Raw genomic sequence first — 20,438 nt, 5'->3', positions numbered from 1 at the left:
TAGCAACCAAAAGGTTATTGGTTGTCTTGGCAAGAGTAATTTATTTAATCAATGGAGCTGAATCCATACTAACCAACATTAAGAAATAGAGACAGAAACTTAGAAAACTCAAAAAGTAGTTTCCTTTTACAAAGAGAGAATTATGGTAGTCTCTGGAAGAGGGTATGAGGAAGACAGACGTGATACTTAAGATGGCAAACACCTGATTATATTTAAAGGCTGTTGAGTAATGATTGGTGAAGAGAAAGTTGAAAGATCTCAGAAAAGTAGGAAAATTTACTTCTTTATGAAGAAAGAGGAGAAATTGAAGAAATACCTATCAGAGCCAAGGGATCCTTAAATAACCCGACCAAAGAAAAGAACCGTATCACTTACTTGGTTGCAAAGGGCTTCAATAATTTCCCCATAAAAGGAAAAGTTTTATTCATTTATTACTCTAAATGGAATGAATAGGTGTTTACATTATCCATACATACATCCATTTTACACGAAATCTATTTTCAAAGTCCATGTTATTATGTTTAATCATATCAGCAGTACAACTCATGATGATCATTTGCTTGTTTCTCTCCTTGCTTTGAGAATCCCATGCAATTATCTATTGATTAAACATTTGTGAGCTAGTGCCTCTTATTAATAGCTAAATAATTGTTTAATCTATCTGAAACTTTATTAATCATTTTGTAAAATAATGTAATATGTCTTTAAACTTTCTGTATGTTTCGTGTGTAAACTCATTTATATCTTCTTCCTACTATCATAAGCATTTTCTGGCCACCCTATATTGTATAGCACTTTTGCCTAAAATCTGAAATTTCAGAACCTAAAATGGGTATGTTTGCTATTACCTCACAGAGTAAAAAGAATGATGATTCTTTTAAATGTTCAATTTTAGTTTTTTATTATATATTAATTGAGGATATCAAGTTAAGATTCTAGTGAGAATCAACCTAAAGAAAAGAAATGAAAATGATTATTAGCCTGGGCTTCCAGATTGACTGAAATAGGTGTGAAAAGGGTACTATTATTATTTGAGGTTATATTTTATTCTGCAATTAATGTTTTTTAAAGTCAGTGTTAGTTTTACAGTTGTCCTGAAACGAGTAGCCATTAGGCTGGATAGGATGAAAGTGTGAAAGTGTTAGTAGCTCAGTCATGTCCAACTCTTTGCGATCCCATAGACTGTAGCCTGCCAGACTCCTCCGTCCAGGGAATTCTCCAGGCAAGAATTTTGGAGTGAGTAGCCATTCTCTTCTCTAGGGAATCTTTCCAACCCGGGGAATTGAACCCAGGTCTCCTGCATTGCCATTAGATTCTTTACTGTCTGAGCCACCAGGGAAGCCTGAATAGGATGAGAATTAAGAATCAGAAATTAAACTACAAATAGAATGGGAATCAAAGGATATTAATTGGTGAAGTCTTAGCCAGTACCCCATCTGAGTCTTTCACCAAGTCTCTGTAGAAGATTTTTTTCAATCTTATCTCTATGTCAAGAGATATTCCTGTGATGCTTCTACTGTGATAACCCTACTATGTAGCATTAATACTTTGATACTACTGTGATCAGAAACTACTGTGATACTGCAGAGATTCAGTGGGGAATCCATTTTATAAAGGCTTTGATTGAACCTTTGACTCTCAGTTGTAGCTACTGTAGCTTTTAAACTAATTTTGGTGACATCTATGGAGAAGGCAATGGCACCCCACTCCAGTACTCTTGCCTGGAAAATCCCACGGATGGAGGAGCCTGGTAGGCTACAGTTCATGGGGTTGCTAAGAGTCGGGCACGACAGGGTGACTTCACTTTCACTTTTCACTTTCATGCATTGGAGAAAGAAATGGCAACCCACTCCAGTGTTCTTGCCTGGAGAATCCCAGGGACGGGGGAGCCTGGTGGGCTGCTGTCTTTGGGGTCACACAGAGTCGGACGCGACTGAAGCAACTTAGCAGCATGGCTATGCAGAGCTTCCCTAGTGGCTAATGGTGAAGAATCCACCTGCAGTGCAGGAGCTGCAGGAGACACGGGTTTGATCCCTGGGTCAGAAAGATCCCATGGAGGAGGGCATGACAACCCACTCCAGTATTCCTGCCTGGAGAATCCCATGGACAGAGGAGCCTGGAGTGCTACAGTCCATAAGGTTACAAAGAGCTGGACATGACTGAAGCAACTTATCACGTAAGCATGGCTATGCCTAGCAGTACTCCAAGCATTATAGGAGAACAAATTGTGGGTACCCACCAAGTTGTGGATCCAGAGATTTAGATATATAAAATAAACAAAATATAAAAGAATTTTGCTCCTGCATCCACTGTCTTGTTCTATATATCTGAGAGTGGATAATATATAGCAAAGTGTTGAGGGTGTTAAATCTTAGCCTGCTTTTTAGTGATATAATCATAGGAGGTAGTTTAAATTCTCTCTTGCTATGTCAGTCTCCAAAATCCCAAATTCTAATATCCATTATTTCAAGTCTGTGAATCACTGCTAGAGGATGTCACAGTGAGGTAAATCTGCCCCACTCCTCGAACTCCGGGCAGTACTACTTTGAGCACTTGGAGGATTAGTTGAAACTTTGGTGGTGACTGAAAACAACAGTGCTCTCAGAAGGAGGGTTTGTATTTTAGTCGTCGTATCACGTCATTGTTTTTACTGCTTCAGTCTATCGAATTATATTGCAGTCACCTTGGGAAGAACTATGAGGTACCATATCAGGCATTGTGCTAAATACTTGAATGTATTTGTTCATCTTATCCTCACAGCAATCATATGAGGTAAGCACTATTATTTTTGTCCACTTTAATGAAAGAAGAAACTGAGTTTAGGCTTTCTCAGTTAGAGACTTGGAGTTTAGGTTAAGTTACTTGCCAAGATCACACACATGCATGCTCAGCCCTGTCCGACTCTTTGTGACCCGATGGATTATAGCTCAACAGGCTCCTCTGTCCATGAGATTTCCCCAGCAAGAACACTGGAGTGGGTTGCCATTTCCTACTCTATCGGATCTTCCTGACCCAGGGATTGAACTCAGGTCTCCTGCATTGCAGAAGCATTCTTTAAAACAAATGAAACTTAAATTCTTTCCCTTCTTGTAAGAGAAAACCAAGAAACTTTAAAATTTCAGTGATATTAAATCTGAAAGTTTTTAATGTGTAAAGACTAGACATTCAAATCTCTTGCAACATTAGTGACTCTGCCCTCTTTCAAGTGTCTTTTGTTCTAAGTGCATAATGACTTGGCAGTTAGAGTAATAAAGGTGGGTTTCAAGGTCAACATCAGGATGAACATAATTGAAGAAAAAGGTATAAAAATGCAGCTAATTAAGTCTTGGCTCACAGATGAGTTCTGTTGAGCTTGCCCATGGTTTTTCCACATCTACAATGCCTGCTCAACCATTCAGAGCTTCAAGATTTCCAGATGTTCATCATCTCTGAGGCATGCCCAGAAACTCGTTAGAAGAAACTAAAAGAAATTTGAAAGAAATTATGTGGGGTTTAGGTTTCCCTGTGGCTCAGCTGGTAAAGAATCAGCCTGCAGTGTGAGACCTGAGTTCAACCCCTGGGTTGGGAAGATGCCCTGGAAAAGGGAAAGGCTATCCACTCCAGTATTCTGGCCTGGAGAATTCCATGGACTGTATAGTCCATGGAGTCACAAAGAGTTGGACACAACTGAGCCACTTTCACCTTCACTTATGTGAGGTTTGGTTATTTTTGTGTTCTTTTAATCTTTTCTTTCACAGACCCCCAAATCAGAATTTTTGCTTTTCAGATCGTATAATGTATTGATATTAAAATTTATTTAATTTATTAATATTCACTCCTTATTATAATCGTGCCATTTGCATATTTCTTAGTATAATGCATTTTACTTAGTATAATGTATGTTTCTTTATATACTTATTTAGAAAATGTCTAAAATATATTTTGAAAATCTTAAATTGTTTTGCTATTGAATACCATGCAGCCACACCATTGTCTGTGTTTAAAGCAACCGAATCAAATTACCACTGGGATTGATTTTTCACTTGGTAATGAAAATCTGTCTGTTGTAGAATTTTTCACAGGGTAAGAATAGATTTATGTCATTTTTTAAATGAGAAGTAGTTGTTTAAAAAAAAATCAACTTCACTCATACATTTAGTAATTTAAATAAAATCATTTTATTGCTGTGCTATAAAAAATCTTGGGGCTTCCCTAGTAGATCAGATGGTAAAGCATCTGTCTCCTGTAATGCAGGAGACCTGGGTTCAATCCCTGGGCTGGGAAGATACCCTGAAGAAAGAAATGGCAACCCGCTGGTATCCTTGCCTGGAAAATTCCATGGACAGAGGAGCCTGGTAGTCTATCATCCATGGGGTTGCAAAGAGTTGGACATGACTGAGTGAAACACACACATACATACACACACACATAAAAAATCTTAATCTTTAAAGTTGTAGTCATTGAAAAGTAATTTTCTCCAAAACTTTTGCCTTTAAAAGCAAATATTGCTATCAGTAGTCTATATAAATATAGAACTGAAATAAATGCAACTACAGTTCTTGGCTTTTGCAGTTTAACTGAGAGTGGGCAGTGTTGCTGTTGGAATCCTTTATATCAAAGGCAGGGGACAGGAAGTGGGGTAGGGGTGGAGGGTGGATGTAGCTCACTTAAATAGAAATAAAGTCTGGAGTAGATAAGAAAGAGAAATGAAGATTTAAATATTGGAAAACATAGGGATGGCAGTAAGTAGAATAAATTTTGAGGCTATAAGAGAGCAAGACAGATGTGGATGAAGCAGATAGGAAAATCAACTGAGTAAACCTTACATATGAGAGATAGGAGACAGGGAAATAGAAATGCTTCCTATTTCCATCACAAACATAAGAGTCAAGAATATCTGTTCTAGTTTAAAGTAAAATTGAAATTTAAAAAATTCTGAAACTTTAGTGAATGTCAATGCTATAGCTAAACTCTCCTTTTGTACAGAAAGAAATATGTCAAGTAGTGTAAGTTTTGCCTGAGGATTTGTATTGTTTCCCTCCTAAAGCAATACACATTATTAACTGTGAAGAATACCCAGGAGTAATGTCTTGGCTTCATCAGTTCATAAGCAAATGAAAACAATATTCTCTATTATTGTGAGTAATGCCAAGCACAATTCTGGCTTCCTCTTTTCTGATTCTTTCCCAAGCCTCATTTTTCTCCTCTGATAGCAAATTTTGCACTGGTTGGAGTACATTTTTCTTCTGGTAGACTCGGTCATCACAGAAACTCAACAACAGATTGGAATTATTTTATAGAGTCATTTTCAGCCCCAAACATTTGTATAAAGTCGGAAAGGAGATCTTTTGGAGTCAGTTGGTAGGTTAAGGTTCTCCTTGCTTCCTTCAACCATCCTCTTCTTGTCACTCCTACTCATGTTGGTGTCACTTCTACTGAGGTTTCTGGACTTCTAGAAAAAATAGCAGTTGAATACTTTTGCTGTCAGTAAGCTCTGCCACCAAAATGAGAAGAGAGTCATTGAAAGGGTAGATTGATGATGAAGTCATACAATTACAGATTTCTTTAATTATTAAAACCAAATTAAAAAAATTTAGACCTATCTGCTGTCCCCAGAGTAACATTTCTTACACAGATATATTCAGAATTTTTCTCTTGACCAAAAGCCACTTTTTCGCAGGAGCTTAAGTTTAAAAAGGAAAGTGGAACCATGGGAAAATACCAAATGTGTCCGAATGAAAAAGAACCTCTATTCCTAACAGAACTTTGAATATGGCTCTCTAGATCTATGGTGACACAACTCTACTTTTCTTGGAGTTTGGGTTTTCAGAAATAATCTAGAACTGAATATCTGTGTGAATAGTATGTATTCACGCCTTAATTTCACACGTCAGTTAAAAAAGGTGTTTTAAGCAACAGTTCCAAACACATCAGTTGCCTGAAGGGCTGTCATATTATCACAGATTAGGAAGGGTTAAGAACAGAAGTTGGAGAAGGCAATGGCACCCCACTCCAGTATTCTTGCCTGGAAAGTCCCATGGACAGAGGAGCCTAGTAGGCTGCAGTCTATGGGGTCCCTAAGAGTCAGGCACAAGTGAGCGACTTCACTTTCACTTTTCACTTGCATGCATTGGAGAAGGAAATGGCAACCCACTCCAGTGTTCTTGCCTGGAGAATCCCAGGGACAGAGGAGCCTAGTGGGCTGCCATCTATGGGGTCACACAGAGTCAGACATGACTGAGGCGATGCAGCAGCAGCAGCGGCAGCAAAAATAGAAGTAAGTAGGTAAAAATTATATCTTATGAGACTTTTGTGGTTAAGGATCAACTATTGATGAAATTTTTCGGCATCCATCAAACACCAGACAGCTCAGTGGAAATGTAGAAAAGGCAGATTTGATCCCTGGGTCGGAATGATCCCCTGGAGGAGAAAAATGACAACCCACTCCAGTATTCTTGCCAGGAAAATACCATGGAGCAAGGAGCCTGGTGGGCCATAGTCCATGGGGTTGCAGAGAGTTGGACATGCCTGAGTGACTGAGCATACATCAAACACCTATTGAGAGCTCGTTGAAATTCTTGAGGCTTATGTTTAGTGACTATTTATTAAGAAATATCCACTAATTTCCCCTCCCTAACAAATGTATGCTTCTGTCTCTATTAGACTAGCCTCAGCATGGTCCTTATGGAATAAATATATTATTGTTCTAGAATAGGATAAAAATGCACTGTTTAAAGTTCTACAAATTAAAATATGTCAAATAATCCAAAGAATGATTATAAGAATTATAAACTAAGAGTTCAAATTTAGCCTTGAGAATTTTAAACTGCACTTCTTTCAGGCTACCAGGATCAGAACTATTATTCAGATGAACTGAATGTACCCTTTTTAAAAAAAGGTCATTAATTATCATGTTACCTGTTCTAGTGAGTCTATGCAGCCATGCCTTTTGCTATACTAGAAGAGTAAGAATGAATATATCCAGTTAGATTCAAATCTCCCTATAATTGGTAATTATTTATGTGAGAGAGAAAAGGCTGAAAATATATAAAGACTTCCTTGCTAAATGAGAATTAATTGCCAAAGCAAGAGTACATGGCTGGTAGGAAGTCAAAATTTCCATGAAAATGGGATCCTTCAAAGGCAGTTCCATACACTTAGTAGCTGAATCAGGAAGAAAAGTTTGAAGAAATCAATGAAATAATATCCTCTATTTAATGATCCATTTCCAATACTTCTTTTGTAAATCTGAACAGTCAGGATGATGTATTTTAATCAGTTGACTTTAGTATTATTTCAGTCATAGGTATATTTAAAACCTATTCTACTTCTATTATGCAATTAAATTTGTTCTCAAAAATAATGCACAGAGGAAGTTGTAGAAATGTCAATGGAAAATTTCTCATCTAACTTACAGGAACAGTGACAGGTGAATAAAGTATTGTTAGTTCCACAGTTGTTTTTGTATTAGACTTTCTTACTTAATACAGCATTAATTCTTTAACTTGTAAAGCATATTGCTTTATCTCCTAATGCCAGTGCAAAAAATATAGCTGTATCCAATAGTAAGGGACATCACTGTCATAAAATCTGGAGATTGTTCTCATCCAGACTGATTCTAAATTATTTCCTTAATAAAAGTGAAAGCCCAAAGAGTGTCTATCAAATGGTTCTTAAATGAGAGGTAAAAAAATTTGTCACAGATTAAAGCAATAGAAACAGTGGCAGATTAAACTACTTATTTCATCAGTTCATAACATTTGTTCCTTAAAACAAACAAATAGTTGACTTCAGAAAATGGAGATAACAATATTTATACTATCTTCATTTCCGAAGAAATTTAAGAGCAAAAAGAAAATGTGAATTTGATCCATTGTAATGAAAATGTCTGTGACTGAATATGTAGTTTGAAGGCCTAAACAATATGAAAACTGGCAGATGACTAAGGATTGATCCAAATAGAGACTATCAAAGTGATAAGATTCCATTTCGTGTCATTTGATTTTTATATGATTACTCCACTACCTATCAGTACAGTTCAGTCATTCAGTCGTGTCCAACTCTTTGAGACCCCATGGACTGCAGCACACCAGGCCTCCCTGTCCATCACCAACTCCCGGAGTTTACTCAAACTTATGTCCATTGAGTCGGTGATGCAATCCAACCACCTCATCCTCTGTTGTCCCCTTCTCCTCTTGCCTTCAATCTTTACCAGTATCAGGGTCTTTTCAAATGAGTCAGCTCTTTGCCATCAGGTGGCCAAAGTATTGGAGTTTCAGCTTCAACATCAGTCCTTCCAATGAATATTCAGGGCTGATTTCCTTTAGGATGGACTGGTTGGATCTCCTTGCAGTCCAAGGGACTCTCAAGAGTCTTCTCCAACACCACAGTTCAAAAGCATCAATTCTTCAGCACTCAGCTTTCTTTATGGTCCAACTCTCTCATCCACACATGACTACTGAAAAAACCATAGCCTTGACTAGACAGACTTTTGTTGGCAAAGTAATGTCTGCTTTTTATATGCTGTCTAGGTTGTTCATAACTTTCCTTCCAAGGAGTAAGCGTCTTTTAATTTCATGGCTGCGGTCACCATCTGCAGTGATTTTAGAGCCCCAAAAAATAAAGTTTGCCACTGTTTGCACTGTTTCTCCACCTATTTGATATGAAGTGATGGGACTGGATACCATGATCTTAGTTTTCTGAATGTTGAGCTTTAAGCCAACTTTTTCACTCTCCTCTTTCACTTTCATCAAGAGGCTCTTCAGTTGTTCTTCACTTTCTGCCATAAGGATAGTATCATCTGCATATCTGAGGTTATTGATATTTCTCCCAGCAGTCTTGATTCCAACTTGTGCTTCATCCAGCCTAGTGTTTCCCATGATGTACTCTGCATATAAGTTAAATAAGCAGGTTAAACAAGGCTGACAGTATATAGCTTTGATGTACTCCTTTTCCTATTTGGAACCAGTCTGTTGGTCCATGTCCAGATCTAACTGTTGCTTCCTGACCTTCATACAGGTTTCTCAAGAGGCAGGTCAGGTGGTCTGGTATTCCCATCTCTTGAAGAATTTTCCACAGTTTACTGTGATCCACACAGTCAAAGGCTTTGGCATACTCAATAAAGCAGAAGTAGATGTTTTCCTGGAACCCTCTTGCTTTTTCGATGATCCAGTGGATGTTGGCAATTTGATCTCTGGTTCCTCTGCCTTTTCTAAAACCAGCTTGAACTTCTGGAAGTTCACAGTTCACGTATTGCTGAAGCCTGGCTTGGAGAATTTTGAGCATTACTTTACTAGCATGTGAGATGAGTACAATTGTGCGGTAGTTTGAGCATTCTTTGGCATTGCTTTTCTTTGGGACTGGAATGAAAACTGACCTTTTCCAGTCCTGTGGCCACTGCTGAGTTTTCCAAATTTGCTGAGTTTTCCAAATTGAGTGCAGCACTTTTGCAACATCATCTTTTAGGATTTGAAATAGCTCAGCTGGAATTCCATCACCTCCACTAGCTTTGTTCGTACTGATGCTTCCTAAGGTTCACTTGACTTCGCACTCTAGGATGTCAAACTCTAAGTGAGTGATCACACCATTGTGGTTATTCGGTCATTAAGATCTTTTTGTACAGTTCTTCTGTGTATTCTTGCCACCTCTTCTTAATATCTTGTTTCTGTTAGGTCCATTCTGTTAGGTCCACCACCTATAGGTTTCTAAACATCTTAAGGGTGAAATAAATGATTATCAAACTTTTATTGTTATTGCTAACATCTTCCTGTTCATTCAGTTCAGTTCAGTTCAGTTCAGTCGCTCAGTCGTATCCAACTCTTTGTGACCCCATGAATTGCAGCACGCCAGGCCTCCCTGTCCATCACCAACTCCTGGAGTTCACCCAAACTCATGTCCATGGAGTCGGTGACGCCATCCAGCCATCTCATCCTCTGTCCTCCCCTTCTCCTCCTGCCCCCAATCCCTCCCAGCATCAGAGTCTTTTCCAATGAGTCAGCTCTTCACATGAGGTGGCGAAAGTATTGGAGTTTCTGCTTCAGCCTCAGTCCTTTCAAAGAACACCCAAGACTGATCTCCTTTAGGATGGACTGGTTGGATCTCCTTGCAGTCCAAGGGACTCTCAAGAGTCTTCTCCAACACCACAGTTCAAAGCATCAATTCTTCAGCGCTCAGCCTTCTTCACAGTCCAACTCTCACATCCATACATGACCACTGGAAAAACCATAGCCTTGACTAGACAGACCTTTGTTGGCAAAGTAATGTCTCTGCTTTTGAATATGCTATCTAGGTTGGTCATAACTTTCCTTCCAAGGAGTAAGCGTCTTTTAATTTCATGGCTGCAGTCACCATCTGCAGTGATTTTGGAGCCCAGAAAAATAAAGTCTGACACTGTTTCCACTGTTTCCCCATCTATTTCCCATGAAGTGATGGGACCAGATGCCATGATCTTAGATTTCCTGAATGTTGAGCTTTAAGCCAACTTTTTCACTCTCCACTTTCACTTTCATCAAGAGGCTTTTTAGTTCCTCTTCACTTTCTGCCATAAGAGTGGTGTCATCTGCATATCCGAGGTTATTGATATTTCTCCTGGCAATCTTGATTCCAGCTTGTTCTTCTTCCAGCCCAGCATTTCTCATGATGTACTCTGCATATAAGTTAAATAAGCAGGGTGACAATACACAGCTTTAACGTACTCCTTTTCCTATTTGGAACCAGTCTGTTATTCCATGTCCAGTTCTAACTGTTGCTTCCAGAACTGCATATAGGTTTCTCAAGATCAGGCATGTAAAATTCAACATCATCATAGAACAAATTGTCGGTGGAAAGTGTTGACTTAGCTCTAATTTCATCACTTTTACTATCATGGATCCTCTTTTTTTTTCACTGTGGTTAATAATTTTCAATTACAGAGCTGTGTTTTGTAAGTTGACCTTTAATCATAGAAGAATATGCTTATAGAGATTCAATAAGCCACAAATGACTGCCTGCCCATATCAGTCAGCTGCCATCCTAAGGCTTGTGAACTGAAAGGAAAGGCCCTATCACCTCTCCTTTGAAGTACTGGAGTATACCACCAGTATTTGAGTCTAAAATTTTAAGATCAGCAAATTTTAATCCTCCACATAATACTGCATTGTGTCAGCAGAATGCACTGTTACCATGTCCTGGGGGCAAGAGAAACAACCTCCTGCCACCTCTCTTTCAACCTTCAGGGCTCCCTTCCATGACTTTATACAAGTTTGTCCTCTAACGCCCAAATGGGAGAACATAGATTTTTGACATCAAAATTACCCCTAGCTGTACACAAATAAATTAAGAAGATAGTTTGGTTATCATAATCATGAAATAGTATCTACTGTATATATTAAGCATGGTACTAAGGTGCTTGACATAAATGTACTCATCTTCACAATAACCTTATTCTGCTTCCTTTGATATGATCACATGATTTTTCTTCTGTAGCCATTAATATAATGCACTGGTTGATTTTCAAATATTGAGTGAGCTTTTTATTATTCAAATAAACTCCAGTTAGTCATGATGTTTAATTCTTTCTATATATTGCTGAATTCTATTTTGTCATTGTTTTGTTATGGATCTTTTGCATCTGTATTCTAAAGATATTGATCTATAGTTTTCTTTTTCTTTCTTCCTTTCTTTTTTCTTTCTGCTTTTTGTTTGTTGTACTGTCGTTTTGTGGTTTTGTTCATAAAATGGGAAGCTTTTCCTCCTCTTCTATTATCTGGAAATTAATGCATAGAATTACTGTTAACTCTTATTTAAACATTTGATAGAATAAATAAGATTCATCACATAACATTATCCAGTATAACGATCTGGGCCTAGAGAATTTTTTACTGGGAATTTTTAAATTACTGATGCTAACCTTGATTGTTTCAGGGCTATTCAAATTATCTAATCCATATTGTGTGAGTTATGGTAGTTCGTTTTTTTTAAGAAAGTGGAATGATCCTAAGGGATGAGATGGGGAGGGAGGTGGAATGGAGGTTCAGGATGGGGAACACATGTACACCTATGGCTGATTCATGTGAACGTGAGGCAAAAACCACCACAACATTGTAAAGTAATTAGCCTCCAATTAAAAAAAATTTTTTAAGTGTAGACATTTTAAAAAAAAGAAAGTGGCCCATTTCAAATTTTTTGTAGAGTTATTAGTAGTGTTACTATATTATCCTCATGAAATCTGCAGTCTGTAGTGATATCCCCTTTTTCTTGATTTTGATAATTTGTCTTTTTTTTTTCTTTTTCAGTCTTGCTAGATGTATGTCGATTTTATTGATCTTTTAAAAACAGCTATTTATTTTATTTTGTAGTTAATTTTAAGTTCCATTAATTTCTACACTTTTAATATTTCCTTCTGCTGGCTATTTTTCTAAGCTATTGAGGTAGTATCTCAATTATGGACTTAAGGTGTTTTCTTTTCTAGTATATGCACTTTAGCTTTGTTTTATGAATTTTCATTTACATTCAGTTCAATATTTTATTTCCCCTGAGACTTCTTCTTTGATCCATGAGTTATTTAGAACTACATTTTTAGCTCCCAAGTGTTTAAATATTTTCTTTTTATCTTTCTATCATTCATTCCTAGTTTGATTTATTGTGATTGGAGAAAATATTTTGTGTAATTTCAGCTCTTTTAAATTTGTTGCAATTTGTTTTCCAAATCAGGATATAGTCTATCTCAGTGAATATACTGTGGGAACTTGAAAAGAATGTGTATCGTGCTCCTATCAGCTAGAATGTTCTATAAGTGATGATTAGATCTGGTTGGTTGATGTATTGTTGAATTTTTCTTTTTCTTCATAATTTTCAGTCTAGTTCTTCTATCAATTGTTGAGAGGAGCATGTTGAAATCTCCAACTGTAGCAGTCAGTTCAGTTCAGTCACTCAGTCATGTCCGACTCTTTGCAGCCCCATGAACTGCAGCACACCAGGCCTCCCTGTCCATCACCAACTCCTGGAGTTTACCCAAACTCATGTCCACTGAGTCGGTGATGCCACCCAACCATCTCATCCTCTGTCATCCCCTTCTCTTCTTGCCCTCAATCTTTCCCAGCACCAGGGTCTTTCCAAATAAGTCAGCTCTTCGCATCAGGTGGCCAAAGTATTGGAGTTTCTGCTTCAACATCAGTCCTTCCAGTGAATACCCAGGACTGATCTCCTTTAGGATGGACTGGTTGGATCTCCTTGCAGTCCAGGGGACTCTCAAGAGTCTTCTCCAACACCACAGTTCAAAGGCATCAATTCTTTGGTGCTCAGCTTTCTTCACAGTCCAACTCTCACATCCATACATGACCACTGGAAAAACCATAGCCTTGACTAGACGGACCTTTGTTGGCAAAGTAATGTCTCTGCTTTTCCATATACTATCTAGGTTGGTCATAACTTTTCTTCCAAGGAGTAAGTGTTTTAATTTCATAGCTGCAGTCACCATCTGCAGTGATTTTGGAGCCCCCCAAAATAAAGTCTGACACTGTTTCCACTGTTTCCCCATCAGTTTGCCATTAAGTGATGGGACCAGATGCCATGATCTTCATTTTATGAATGTTGAGTTTTAAGCCAACTTTTTCACTCTCCTCTTTCACGTTCATCAAGAGGCTTTTTAGTTCCTCTTCACTTTCTGCCATAAGGGTGGTGTCATCTGCATATCTGAGGTTATTGATATTTCTCCCGGCAATTTTGATTCCAGCTTGTGCTTCTTCCAGCCCAGCATTTCTCATGATGTACTCTGCATAGAAGTTAAATAAGCATGGTGACAATATACAGCCTTGACGTACTCCTTTTCCTATTTGGAACCAGTCTGTTATTCCATGTCCAGTTCTAACTGTTGCTTCCTGAGCTGCATACAAATTTCTCAAGAGGCAGGTCAGGTGGTCTGGTATTCCCATCTCTTTCAGATAATACCATAATTTTACTTCATCATCAAACATAATTTTGAAAATTCAAGAAGAGAAAGAAAGCTCATTTTATTTACCCATATATTTGCCTGTCATGTTCTTTCTCCTTTCCTAATGTTCCAGGTTTCTTCTTTCATAATTTTTTTGTTTAGAAAATTCCTTTAACCATTTTTAGGATAAATCTAGTGGTGACAAATTCTCATTTTCCTCATCTGAGAATATTTCAGTTTTTCTTTGATTGCTGAAGAATATTTTTCAGGAGTATAGGATGTTGAGTTGACAGTTCTTTTTCTTCAGTACTTGAAAAATATTGTGGCACTTTCTTCTGTCCTTCATGGTCTTTGATGAGATATCCAGTGTAATTCAAATTGTTTTTCCTCTGTGGGTAAGAATGTCATGTTTCTCAAGCTGCTTTTGAGATATTTTTCTTTCTCTTTAGTTTTCAGAAGTTTAATTATGATGTGAATGTGCATTGATTTCTTTGTGTTTACCCTGTATGGGATTTCTCTTAAATCTATAGGACTATCTGCTTCTTAAATCTATAAGACTTTCCTTTTGTCAAATTTCAGAATGGTTCTGCCATTATTTCTTTTAATTTTTCAGCCTGACTTCTTTCTCATCTGTTTTGACAATATCACTGTTGGAACCTTTGATTGAGTCTCTGGGACTCTGTTCATTTTTTTTTCTTAGTGTGTTTTCTCTTTGTTACAGACTGGATAATTTCTACCATCCTTTCAGTTTTTTTTTTTTTTCTCTTTGTTCTCTACATTATGATGTTAAGCCCATACACAGAGCTTTTCAGTTATTATATTTTCTAACTGTAAAATTTCCATGTGTTTCTTCTTTACATTTTCTGTTTCTTAACTAAGACATTATATTTCTTTGGTGGGTTTCTGTTCTTTTATTTCTTTCAAGCATGTATGTAATTAATCACTGAAGCATTCTTATTGTTGTCATAAAAATCTTTTCAGTTAGTTCTAATTTCTGTCATCTCAGTGTTAGTATCTATTGTTGGTGTTGTTTTGTTTTCTTTCATTGTTTGAGATCTTCCTTGTTCTTGGTATGGTTAAAACCTAGACATTTTCATACTATGTTACCAAACTCTGAATTATATTTCAATCATCTGTTGCAGCTGGTCTTTTCTGACACCACTCCTGTTGCCTCGTTTTGGCCAAGTTGGGGTACAAGTCCAATTTTTTCATTTAGAATCCAGTGACACCTCAGGCAAAGTCTCCTCATTTTTGTTACAGGATTGAAATTCCATCTCCCAGAAGGTCTCCACTGATACCTAAGTGAGAGTAGCCTCATTGTACTTAAGTGATGGAGAAAATCCTGACTGTGCACTGAGACCTCTCTAACCACCCTAATGTGAAGGTAGAGAAGTGCCTCATTGCTGCTGGGTTGGGGTGTGAGTCCATGCTCCTTGTGTGGTCTCCACTGACACCATTGGGTGGCAAGTGGCTCACTACTGGCCAGTGGGGATGCACGCACTGACACCTCACTCGGCCTTCTCTGACACCACCCCAGCAGAAGTGTTGTGTCTTGTTAAATCCTTATGAGGGTAGATATCTCCTCTTCCCACTTGGTCTTTGCTGGCATTGTCATGGTGGGACCACAGTCCTTTCCATGGTGTTTGGCTATAATAGAGCAATTGTTATCTAAAAGTTTTCTGTCTTGCTAAGCTGCCCTTTTTCCTTTGTCCTATGGCTAGAAAAAATAGGCTTTGGTTGGGGCTTTCCTCATCTATACTGGTTGGCATTTTGGGGATGTCCACTTTTTCAAGTTCTAGTCCGGGATATATGACAAAAAAATAAAGCCTGAGAAATTTACTACCATGTTGTTACTTGGTCCTTTGCCTCTTCAGTGTATGTTCCAGAGTTTTCCTATATTTGTTTATTTATAATGTCCAGTGTTTTTCATTGTTCTTAATGGAGGGAATAAGGAAACGTATGTCTACTTCATCTACTTGAAGCAAAAATCCTACTGTCCTGATTTCTAACACTTAACCCTATGTGTAAAAAAAAAAAAAAAGGTACTGCAGAGTATATGTTGTAGATTGTAACTGATAGAACTGTTTTGTTGTTGTACAAAATTATTGAAACCAACTCATTTAAATGAGTACTGCTGTTTCCTTTAAATCAGTTACTTAATTATTCCTTGTAGATGTTTCTGTGTTGCTGACATTGCTCCCAAATATCTTTATAACTCTTTTGAACTTAATTTTAGAAAATGAATTGTATCCATTTGAGTATTCTCAGTGGCATAAATTTTCATCCTTTGAGGCTGTGTTTAATTTTTGGAAGCAATTACAAGTGGTCCAAGAGCCAAGATGAGTAGTAAAACAGATAGCCAAATTGAGTAATACACTTGTCAGTCTTTTCTAAGAAAATAGTGTGAACCACAACTTGATGTAGTGAAAAAATATCCTCTATTTTATATCATACAAAACCCCCCAAACACTTCAAATTTCCACAAAATAACGAGCTGTGAGATAAATTGCATATGAACAGTGCCATTTGGTATCAAATCACATTTTTTTTCTGTGGCTTTGACATAAATATTTCCTTTGGATGTTTGGAGTTTTTCTCTGTAAACCTTGACAGTATGTTTTTGGGTTAACTTGAAAACATCATATTCCATACTATTCTCCTCAAATACATGTTATTCTGTTCAACCTCCCCTTGAAAGTTCAAAACAAATGTCAAATCTTCTCTATTTCTTTTTATCATTCAAAATGTGCAACTCAACCTTTATAGAAAACTTCATGTTCAAATTCTCCTTCAGTATGAGTCAATGTTCTCATAGCTAACCCTCTACTTGAACAAATCCAGTCTCTTGACATTTTCTACATTTTCATCAGTCCTTTATACTTTTTCATGAGCATCCTTATTACTTTCTCAAGCCTCTGTGCCAGTCAGAAAAACTTCCTCTTTATAGTCCCTCCACACCACGATTGTTCCATTAGATGTCTTGTGTCATTTATGTTTGGTTAACTTCACATAAAATTAGTGTTAATTCTTTGCTTTCTATAGCTGTCATTACCCATCCCCATTTATTGCACCCTGTAGCCCCAGTAGAGGGTGAAAGAACTGCTGCTGATGTGAGCAGAATCATTTTACAGAATGTTCCTTCCATGCCCAATTTATGTTTTGCCAAGCCATCTGAGAACATAAGCATTATTATTTTACAATCATGAGAAGATTGCTAAATACACAGAGCATCCTCCTATTTGCTTAAGTATAAAGTTCTAAGTCACATACATAGGATCTAAAATTAGATAATAGACCTAGTTCAAAAAGTAGAAATGGCTCTTTAGCAAATTAAAGGACTGCTAAAGAAATTTGATATACCCTTCCTCAACAACCTGGTACTTTAGTTCCTTTTTGTGGTTCCTTTTCATTTCATAGTTCAACTATTGGAGGGAGAGAGACAATTTGGGGGAAAATGTTGTTGCACTATAATTTTGCATTTAAGAACATGCACTCTGATTGTCAGACAGCCTTGGTTCAAATCCTGGTCCAGCCAGTTTCCCAGTTGTGCAAATTACTTGGGACAGTTACTTAACCTCTCCAAGCCATAGTTTCCTCCTCAGTAAAATTAAATAATAACAGCTAATAATAATTAATCCCTTAATACTATTGTAAGGGTTAAAGGAGATAATATGTATAATGTAAGTTTTAGCACATTGTCTGGCACCTAGTGTTTGGATGATAGCCATTGTTAGAAGTTACAGTGCCAGTTATTAAAGATGTTAAGTATGATATGGTGCTTGCCCTCAAAGGCTTCAAATCAAAGCATAATTAAAGCTCAAACTTTCCAATCAAAAGGCTATAATATAATATGTTTTAAAACTATAGCATACAGTTTTTTACCCTTGAGTAGACCATTATCAGAATATTCTAATCAATGAAATTGTGGCTAAGCAATCATTATTGATTATATTACGTGAATTATGCTCATGGGACTCGAGCTATGTTCTGGATCCCCTCTAAATTTTGGGGGGTATAAAAATTCTTTTCTTGTCTGTCACTTTCAATTAAACAGCCAGTCTTCCTCTTTCCCACTGGCTCAAGCACTAACTGAAGACCCATGAATACTACATCAATGGAGACAAGAAGCGGATATAAAGTCAATTGATTGTTTACTAGTCAAGCCAATCAGTCTTAGTCAGCCTATACCCCCAGCTCCTCTAAAGCCAGGAAACCATTTTCTCCAAGTAACTCAGCAGGCCAGTGAGTTCATTCAGAGTACAGTAGCTCAAAACATGATACTGGACTTATCATGGTTTTCCTCTCCTACCTAACAAGAGAACATGAAATTCCGTGGAGGTATGAAAGAATGGAATTTGCAAAAATGAAATACTTGACCAAAAGTGTGTTCAGTCTTCTAGAATGACTGAGAAAGTTGTGACATCTTTCATTTAGATTTCTGAGAAGGGACTAGATATATTAGAGAAATACACATTTGCCTATTATGAGTTTATCTTAGTTGTGCTTATGATGTCATGGTTTTGTGATCCCTGGTTACATTAGACAGTATTGGTATGATAACTGTTTTGATATTGTGCTGTGTTTGATATTGTGCCTGAAACTTCTTTTTGCATCTTTTTCTCCAATTTCTCGTGACTGAAATATCTTTACTATTTTTGAATGTAAAAAAAAAATTGTACATGATAAGACAATCAGTTGGATACCTAAAATGTAATCAAATGATTTTTTACTTTGCCTTGCATATTGCCAAATAGTAATTTTTAATATTTTCTTAGCTGAAATACCTGTTGTTTGAAATCAAACAGCATGCCTTCCCCCTCCAAATGATTTTCCAATGATCACTGTCATCTCCTTATATCCCTTATGTAGCTCTTCTTTAAGAACTTTAATGAAGTCATCTTTTCCTTGAATACTTGTTAAATAAATTTTCCTTGTTCCTCCAATCTGACTTTTTCATAGTAATCAAAAATCTTGATTAGTCAGGAAAATTCACAAACTTTTATAACTAATGAATTCTTAGTTTTAAATTCTTACTTTTAAATTCCAAACTGCCTACCCTTAAAACATCAATAAGAAAGATAATGAATTCAGAAAGTAATCCCTCAGATCCTTTCATAATGATGGTGTAGTACCAAGCACAACATTAAAATATAGTTTCAAAAGTATTAAGGATGAGCATTCATTTCCCAAGTTAGACCTCCACATTAAACCATACTTAATTTTAAAAGGCATGTTGTAGGGGACTTTGCTGATGGTCCAGTGGTTAGGACTCTGCCCTTCCATTGCAGGGGGCATGGGTTCGATTCCTGGTTGGGGAACTAAGGTCCCCACAAGATGCCTGGTACAGCCAAATCAATCAATCAATCAATAAAAGGCATGTTCTGGTTATCAACTCACAAACAGAACTGCCTTCTTGGAAGGAAAGATGTCAAGTAGAATGACTCAAGAAACCCATGCTAGAGTGAAGGTGAGAAAATGGAGTGAACAAAAACTGGATTAGATATTGTTTCATGTAAAGATTGGAGACCAAACTTTCCCATGCCCTTTCTCCTCTAGCAACTACGCTTGTTAAAGTTGCTCAGTCTCCCAACTCTTTGCGACCCCAAGGCCTATACAGGCCTTGGTATTCTCCAGGCCAGAATACTGGAGTGGGTAGCCATTCCTATCTCCAGGGGATCTTCCCAACCCAGGGATCGAAACAGGACTCCCGCATTTTTCAGGCAGATTCTTTACCAGCTAAGCTACCAGGGAAGCCCAAGAATACTGGAGTAGGTAACCTATCCCTTCTCCAGTGGATCTTTCCAACCCAGGAATCGAACTGGGGTCTCTTGAATTGCAGGTGGATTCTTTACCAGCTGAGCTACCAGGGAAGCAACCACACATGGATTGATAAATGATCACTGTTGCTTTAAATGGGGTACTGATGAATCTCTGAAAGCTCATGTCAAGATCTGCATGCAGAGCTCATTTTAAAGACCTTTGCATAACTGGGCTTCCCCCGTGGCTCAGCTGGTAAAGAATCCGCCTGCAATGCAAGAGACCTTGGTTCAGTCCCTGGGTTGGGAAGATCCCCTGGAGAAGAGAACAGCTACCCACTCCAGTATTCTGGCCTGGAGAATTCCATGGACTATTTGGTCCATGGGCTCACAAAGAATCGACAGGACTGAGCGACTTTCACTTCACTTGCACAACTAGTGCCTCTACAGGCTAGACACAAGAAATCCACGTGATTAATTTTAATGGAATTTAAAGATTCCCAAAAAAGTATTCTTGTTTTAATAATAGAAAAAATTAATAAATATCGATTATACTCACCAAAATAAGCTTCCTATACATATGTGTGGCATAAAGACAAATATGGAATTCAATTCTTTTGCTTCAGAATTAGGAATTAGTTTCTATCATTTCCCCCAGTGTTTCACATATTACATTTCTCTCCCTGCCATTATTCAAAATGAAATGCCAGATGGTTCACCTCTTTATTTTTTAAGTTGTGACTTTTTCTTCTTGAAATTTTTCAGACTGAACTTTGTTCCCTTAAAATGGGGGT

The 20,438-nt window shown here is 37.4% G+C and overlaps 1 protein-coding gene across 1 annotated transcript in view; it reads left to right on the top strand.

Moving 5' to 3' along the window:
• The window catches only part of LRRC7 (leucine rich repeat containing 7), a 622,375-nt gene that overhangs the window by 538,589 nt on the left and 63,348 nt on the right, over positions 1-20,438 (top strand). The window lies entirely within an intron of this gene.

This window comes from Bos javanicus, chromosome 3 (genome assembly GCF_032452875.1).
Source record: "Bos javanicus breed banteng chromosome 3, ARS-OSU_banteng_1.0, whole genome shotgun sequence".
Classification (NCBI taxonomy): Eukaryota; Metazoa; Chordata; class Mammalia; order Artiodactyla; family Bovidae; genus Bos; species Bos javanicus.
Note: the sequence above shows the minus strand (reverse complement) of the source record. Positions and strands in the feature narration are given on the sequence as shown.